This window comes from Sinocyclocheilus rhinocerous, unplaced genomic scaffold (genome assembly GCF_001515625.1).
Source record: "Sinocyclocheilus rhinocerous isolate Xijiao unplaced genomic scaffold, SAMN03320098_v1.1 scaffold584, whole genome shotgun sequence".
Taxonomy (NCBI): domain Eukaryota; kingdom Metazoa; phylum Chordata; class Actinopteri; order Cypriniformes; family Cyprinidae; genus Sinocyclocheilus; species Sinocyclocheilus rhinocerous.
The window spans coordinates 2,380,126-2,386,817 of NW_015630348.1; the positions used below are offsets into that span (position 1 = coordinate 2,380,126).

At 38.6% G+C, this 6,692-nt stretch overlaps 1 pseudogene; it reads right to left on the reverse strand.

Annotated features, from left to right (window-relative positions):
* The window catches only part of LOC107740184 (protein Spindly-like), an 8,676-nt pseudogene that overhangs the window by 1,426 nt on the left and 558 nt on the right, over positions 1–6,692 (reverse strand).

The window sequence follows — 6,692 nt, forward strand, 5'->3', positions numbered from 1 at the left end:
AAATGTGTTGTGATTGGTTAGCTGTCCCAGTGCGTTGTGATTGGCGAACAGCTTAGTTGATTAATGCCCCGCCCCTTGTCAATGCAGCAAATTCCATCTGCTCCAGTTTAGTTAAGGATGGCATCAATATTGCCATATCAATTTGAGCCAGATTCAGACCCCGAGAATATTGAGCAAGAGGATCGCGCAGAAGCTTTGCACGCACGGATATTGCAAGACATATTAGAGTGATAACATTATTGTTTTTTTGTATTTTTTGGCTAAATCAGTTTTAGATAGGATGTCAACAACCGCTTAAAAATAACTGAATTTACTATGTACAGATAAGTGCAACGGTAATATGTATTATGTTTATTGTTCTTTAATTCTAACATTATAACATAAATTGCAGTGAAACTGTTATACAGTTGAATTTATTTATACAAGTCTCATAATTGAAGGGTAAATTCTGCAGATTACATCAGTCCAGTATTGTACTGTCAGCAATTTATAAAAACGTTTTCATAATTGTGACATACATACTTACATACATAATTATTCAGGTGCATGTGTAATAACTTGCGAAAACTTGACGCTACAGCAGCACTTCTTCGTCGTTGTCTTGTCTGATGCACCATGACCTCGCCCCTCCCCACCCCCCAACCATTCGAATTTCCGTAGGCGGGAATTATTTTAATGATATTCAGGGTTGTGCCGATAGATGATAGTATCGTGTATCTACAATAATCAGAGATATCGACGATAGCAGATGTCTTTGTCGATAGTCAAGACGATATTAGGCTCATTTAGAAAGCATCTCATTCTTGTTTCTGTGGTGGTGCGTCGCGCCCACCATGGGGCGCGCGGTCCGGAGTGCTGTAGGACTGATGCATCTGTTTAATTTAAATTTACTCCAAATATATGAACTTACCTGTTTTAAATACTTTATATTTAACGTGTTCGTTTATGTCCAATATTTAGTGTTAAACTGTTGGTCTTTAAAATAAATCTACTTTTGATTTTCACCGTTGACTGATTTTGCAGACCAGACTGGTAACTTCCGTGCGTCGATGCGGCAAACTTGTCACAGGACGCACGGTCCTAATAGCGATGTATGACTGTTGTATCCGAATATATATGAACTAGCTGTTTTAAATATTTTTGTATTTAACATGTTAGTTTATCAGTATGTTTGAAAGTATATTATTTAGATTCGTGGTGCTTCCATAGGCTCCCTCTCTCTTGCGCGCGCGGTTTAAAACACCAAATAGTTATGTAATAGCCTATGACAAGTACAGGGAGTCTCTCTCTTGCCCCCACCCACCCATGCACGATAATATCGTCTATCGGCGATCTCACGGACTGGCGATATGACGATATGAAAAATGACCATATTGCCCAACACTACTTTAAATTTGCTTGTCATGATTCTAAATTGGTGCAAAGTTCCATCCTCGTAGATCACAGTAGGTCACTCTTAGACTTGGATTTATAAGTTATTGTTAAAAATCAATTCTCCTCTGGAGAAAACGAAAGGAATTTTTACTTACGGAACCCAACTGTTGCACTCTATTACACACTAAACTGGTTTATGTAGAAAACTAAGGTTCAGAGATGGAGAAAAAATTACCATTAGGTGTATATTTCATCTTTAGTTCTTCAAGCTTGACTTGGAGCCTCATATTGTCACTGTGCCTTTGTTTTAGTGCTTGCTGTGCCATATAGTTTCCTTTCCAACTCCCAACACTCTCTGACTTTCAGAGAGAGCCTTCATTCTTGCCATAGACAACTCGTCCTTCAGTTTCTCTGCATCCTTCCTATACACATACATGTCATAATTGCTTTGAAAGGGTCTGAGGTAACACCACCAGTACAAATAATTTATGAGAAAACACTTACTTTGAATTCGAAAGTTGCATTTTTAATAGGTCTGTGTAATAAGTCTCATTCATAAGTTCGCCCTCTTTAGAGGGGGCAGGTGGGATGCTGGTCTTTTACAGTCATCTGTTGGTGACAGAGTAAATCATATTAGTTTCTCAAATTGTAATATGTTTAATTTCTATGTTGAATGTAATATGCAAAGCTCACCTTCTCTTTCTCCAGTTCTCTTACTTTCATCATCAGGCTTTCTATCTCATTGTTCTTTTCAGATAACATGAATTGCAATCGTTCAAGCTGCGCTGGGTCGGCCCTGTTGCCCTGGAGCTGCATAAGGGTGGCTATCTGCATCTAAAACAGCAGACACAAGGAAAACAATTTTGTGAGAAAACTTAAATAAAATTTAAAACATTTTTCATAAAACATTATTTACCTTCATGCGGTGCATATGTTGCTTGGTGAGAGCATGCTGCTTTTGTAGAGACTCATGCTGTCGTTTCATGCTGTTCAGCTGTCGCTCCATTACAGGTTGTGATTCAGTGGAGCAGCTGGTCCAAATAAACAGGATACTGATCCATCTTTCAACAGCAAGCGTTTTGTGAATCCTGCGTTGAACTCCCCGAGATTAAAGAAGCAGTCGTCAGTTGAATGACGTGTTTGTGGGCGGGGTCAAGTTTTTCGCGGCCGCCAATGTAGAACATAGGCGCGCATTATGCAAATGTGTTACCCGCTTGGTGAGAGCATGCTGCTTTTGTAGAGACTCATGCTGTCGTTTCATGCTGTTCAGCTGTCGCTCCATCTCTGCTCTCTTGTCCTCTACCTGTGCAAATCCAAATATTTTGTGTCATGGCACAAAGGAATTTAAGTATAACCTCATGAAACATTTAGTAATGACCATTTCTATATATTAACTAGGGCTGCCCCCTAATAGTCGACTAATCGTTAGTCGACCAAAATTTTATTAGCCGCAGAAAAAAATAAATCCACATTGGCGAAGTCACGCAGATCGTTAACGGCTGGTCTATGGTTGAACTCCCCGAGATTAAAGAAGCAGTCGTCAGTTGAATGACGTGTTTGTGGGCGGGGTCAAGTTTTTCGCGGCCGCCAATGTAGAACATAGGCGCGCATTATGCAAATGTATTACCCCGTGACGTGTAGCCGATTCTAATTACTAATGACTCGTTTCAGCTGTTCAGAGTCGATTCTATATTTTGGGAGACAATAACTTTATTTATCATGCACTTTCAGCTTTACAACTTTACAGATCGTTTACATTCACATACAGCTACATTACACACTGCATGAAAGGCAATATTGGAAATGGCATAATAGGGGCACTTTAAGTGTCTCAATTACTCAAATGTCTTTTTTCCAATAGGCTGACTATTGCCAGTCCTCGGAAGACTACCTCAAGTTTGAGAGGGGTTTGACCGACCAGACGTCCTCTCAACACCCTGCTGAGAATCCCGGTCAGTGCTCCAGCAGGACCGTGTCCACCCGGCTCGGTTCGGTTCAGTCGACGGCCGCCAGAGCTCAGCTCTTCCCTCTGGATATGCAGGGAAACCAGATTCTCCTGTACAATCAAGCCGCTCTGGAGTCTACATCTCCATTAGGGCTTGCAGGAGGCATGTCAGGGGTGTCTCTAAAAGGTAGCCTCGAACAACAACTTTACAGATCGTTTACATTCACATACAGCTACATTACACACTGCATGAAAGGCAATATTGGAAATGGCATAATAGGGGCACTTTAAGTGTGTGCGCGGAGTGTGGAAGCTGAACAGTACCGCTCGCTGCAGGACAGATGGAGGCGCCGGTGCGCTCACTTGCTCTTAAAACACTCCGTAATTTTTGGACATACAGATAAAAGTAATACATCTTTCAAATCTGTAAAGACTCTACGTTTATTTGTGTGCACTCAGAATAACAACGAAACGTTTATCATCTGAAATATGTAAGTAGCAGCAACGTTACATGGCCGCTCAATCTAATGTTAACCTAGAGAAATGTGCACCGTTTAAAGTGCTGCTATTATGCCATTTTTACGGTTCCTAATATTGTTTTGGGAGTCTCCTACAATAGGATTACATGCATGCAAGGTCAAAAAATGCTTTTGTTTTCTCAAAATATGCATTTTATATCACCTCATTTTCCAGAGATTTTCAAACGATTCGTTCAAAGCAGTTCAAAGATTCAGTCTCTCTAAACCCCTCCTTTCCGTGAGCCTGCTCTGCTCTGATTGGTCAGATGGCCTAGTCTAACCTTGAGCGCGAAACTCCCGAGTATATTTTTGCCTTACAGACATTAAAAATATATCTATAGATAGTGAAATGTCTACTTTAAAAATGAACCAATTCAAATGTAAAACAAATATTCTCAGATTATGTAATAATCCGTGTGAAACATGCATACAGGCGCATCCACTACTGTGGGGATGACGAGAAAGCACTTGTTTATCAGTGAATTATTAAAATGTTCATGCAGCCTCCTTACTGTTTTTCCCTGACACATTCATAATCATAGCTTCTGCGGTGCACTGTAGCAAGCTTTATGCGTGCGCTTGAGCACTTATTAGGGCTTTGTAGACAATTAAAGGATCATTATAATGATTTAAATGGTTTAATAAATGTGCGATTAGTCAAATAAGATGAACGACTACTAGTCGACCAGAAAAATCCTTAGTCGAGGGCAGCCCTAATATTAACAGTTTATAGTAATTTTACTAGGTTTACTGCCTTTTTTTAACCAAAAAAGGGTATTGCATAGGAATTATAAAATGTTATTCAGATTCTCTCAAAATTAAGCTCGAGTTATAATGAAATCTCTTAGCAGACGTAAATATCATAAGTAAAGTAGTAGAAGTAATGGTTAATGATGTACCTCAGAAAACAAGGAATTGCCTTTGCTGTTTGGATCTTGTGCCTGCTGCAACACCTGTTCCAGCTGGATTTGAAGGTCTTGGTTGGCTTCACGAGCTTTCTACATTGAGTAGAACAAAATAATGTTTTTTTTTGTTTTTTTTTTAGATCTTTAAAAAAAAGATATTCGACTTGATTAGGTTTTTCACTGAATCAGCAAAGAAAATGTGCATCAGAATTCCATGTTTTTTCAACTTTCTATTTATCAAACAATCCTAAAAAAAACATGTATCATCAAAAAAATATCAAGAAGCACAATTGCCACCAACTGTGATAACAGTAAAAAATATTTCTTCAGCACCAAATTAGCATATAAAAATGATTTCTGAAGCATCATGTGACATGAATGACTGAAATAATGGCTGCTGGAAAACGTAGCTTTGCCATCACAGGAATAAACTGCATTTGGAAATATATTAAAATACAAAAAAAGTTATTTAAAATTGTAATATTTCACAATATTACTGTATTTTTGATCAAATAAACGCAGCCTTGGTGAGCCATAAGAGACTTCTATTAAAATACCTTACCGTCATCACATTTTTGAAAGGTAGTGTAAATACATGTTTTTTTTCTAAAATGTTTACTTGAAAATGCTTATTGACATGCCTCCAAAGCATTGTGGCAGGACACTGCCTCTTTCTCTCTCTCTTCCTTCTCTTCTGTGAGTCTCTGTAGTTGTCTTTGGAGAGTGGTGTTGGCCAAATGTAATTGCTCTTCTTTGTATCGTGCCTCCTGAAGCTCCTGCTCCAAAGTTGCCTGCAAGACAAGGTCACACTTCAGCACCAAGGGCACACTGACATTCCTTATTTCTATGAAATCTTAAAAATAAAGATTGTAAAGTACTTTACCATTGCTGATTCCATATCCATCTTCTGCATTTGCAGCTCAAGGATCTCTGAGGACATTGTTTCATGTGCACGTTCTGTAAGGACACGAAGTTCTTCGGTTTTGCTGTTTAGTGCTTCAGACTGCTGGTCCAGCTTGTGTCTCATCTGCTTCTCAGCAAGTTGAGCCTCCTCTAAATCTGTCTTCATTTTTTCCAACTACAAAGAAAGATATGAGATATTTCTTTTCAGGACAATAAGTTATACAATAAGTAACTTTTTGAAATTATGCTTTAACCCAAAAAGTGTATAAGTTTTTTGCTACTAGTGGCATCGCCAAATGTAAAATTTTAAATAGTTTTCAGATTTCCCGAACACTCGCCCCTTTATCCAATTGTCAGAAATTATTTTAACATAAAAAAGTTACATACTTGAATTTTAATGGAAAAAAACATGGAAGATGAATGAATCCACTGGCAACTTCTGCTTCATATAGAGAAGAAAATAAAACATGCTCCTTTTGAAGATGAAAACAGCAAATATACTGACCTTATTCTTTAAATCACTGAGGTCAAGAGCATGATTCCTCTCCAGCAGAGTTTGTTGCTGCTCCATTTGATGTTTCTGTTGGGTTTTGACAAGATCAAATTCTGATCGCAGACTCTCCAGCATTCGGGCCTTTAACTCAACTTCCCTTTGTAAAGTGTATTTCTCTTGTTCCAGATCCTGCAATTAGAGAACATTGTTAAAATTTAATTTTAGCACATTTAAGGAATCATTAACTGATAAACAGTACTGTCAATTATCATACTGTGGAGATCAAATGCTGGGTCAGTACCTCGATGACATTGGACATCTCAATTCGTTGTTCCTCCAATTTGTTGTGCAGATCCATTTTGTCATCCAAGAGTTGAAGTCCATACTGCCCAGCCCTCTGAAGAGCCTCTTCTCCTTCCTGCACCTTCCGCCGCAACACTTTATTCTCATCCTCTAGATCTGACATCTAAAATCAGAGAGAATATTGTGAGCATTTACCTGTGTAGAAGAATGTGTAAACTTTTTGTCTCTCTCATTTATATTTATATATATAT